Consider the following 1,403-nt stretch of genomic DNA (forward strand, 5'->3'; position numbering starts at 1 on the left):
ATGTCAGACATTAGAAAGGAAGTGACTGTGCATGTAGGGTATTGACTCTTCTTGTCTGTCACAGAAGTGGCGCAACTGATGCGGTATTGCGCTAAGGGGAAATCATTTTTGACCGGAGAGATTTAGATTTGCCGGTCTTCAGCATATGTTACCGGTCATAGTCCGGTAATTACCGGCTAACGGAAACTCTGTCATGCCTTACATATGAGGCATTTGAGGAGAGAACTATAGAAAATGTGCAGCCCCTCAGCTTTCACTGAGACAGCAGGCTTGTAAGTGGGTATCAGTGGCATTGCTCGACAATGATATTCTCCCTACTTAAAACACTAGCGTTTTTGCATTGATGATGACAGATCAGCAGACGTTAGCTGTGGGGTGCCCCAAGGATCTGTACTGGGTCCAGTTGTTTTAACTTCTGTGTTATATAATGCAGTAAGTTGCTGGTTTGTAGTGTCTTGCCTTGTGCCCAGGAAGGGAAAAGGGACCTCTCTATTTGGCACTTATTCCCAAGCCAAGTCCCTACAGAATGTCCAATGCTGCCCAGGGAACATATTAAACTGTTGTTCCTTGGAGATGTGCTGATAGGGCAAGGAGGAAAAGGTGTATTATGAGTACCGTAAAGACAGCCCACATCTAATGACCCTGTATTACAAAAGGTTATTTTCCCAGACAAAGTTTGAGTTTCCCGTTACCATTTCTCTTCAAAATGACCTCAGACCCATCCCCGTGGAACTGCCTGTGTGTTCTTTGTTGTCTTTGTGGCCCTTTACCTTGTCTGGCAGGTTAATGATGGGCTCCACCTCTCCTGTCCCATTGTGCCCCAGCAGGGCCTGCAGGAAGTAGCGGCTGCTGGCGGCGAGCACGGCCCTGTGAGCGCGGACCTCCCGGCCCTCCACCAGCACCGTGACATCACACAGGATGCCCTGCCGCCGCTGCTCCTCCAGGCTCAACAGCACGTTGGCACAGTGGACCTTGGATTCATACACGTACAGGGGCGCTGCCGCCTCTCCATCCCGCTCCTCGTCTGCCGACATCACTCCCTCTAGCACCCTTCACAAAACAAAATAGAGGGTAAGAAGCAGTGGGAACAAAGTATTAGGTCTGCATAAAATATGGGAAATAAGCAATAAGCAATAACCTTGTTAAATATCCCAATAACAATTCAATTAAATGGTATTTAAAAATAAGTATTTAAAGTGTAAAGTTCTGCCTTTTTCTTCTTTTATTATACCTTTATGAATACTACAAAATATTTGTTCAAATAAAAAAAATTATTGAAACATTATTTAATAATGAAACATTAACACAAATGAAAATATTAAAATAAAATAATGATTTTTAAGTGCAGTTTTGTGGAGTCGTATATACGTTTTGTGAAGTCGGAAATAAGCCCAGTATGTTTT

At 43.9% G+C, this 1,403-nt stretch overlaps 1 pseudogene; it reads right to left on the reverse strand.

The window, feature by feature from the left end:
- Positions 1-770: 770 nt before the first annotated feature.
- On the reverse strand, positions 771-1,036 carry LOC104957720 (transcription regulator protein BACH2 pseudogene; annotated as a pseudogene).
- Positions 1,037-1,403: the final 367 nt, after the last annotated feature.

This window comes from Notothenia coriiceps, unplaced genomic scaffold (assembly GCF_000735185.1).
Source record: "Notothenia coriiceps isolate Sejong01 unplaced genomic scaffold, NC01 NC01_scaffold00027619, whole genome shotgun sequence".
Taxonomy (NCBI): Eukaryota; Metazoa; Chordata; class Actinopteri; order Perciformes; family Nototheniidae; genus Notothenia; species Notothenia coriiceps.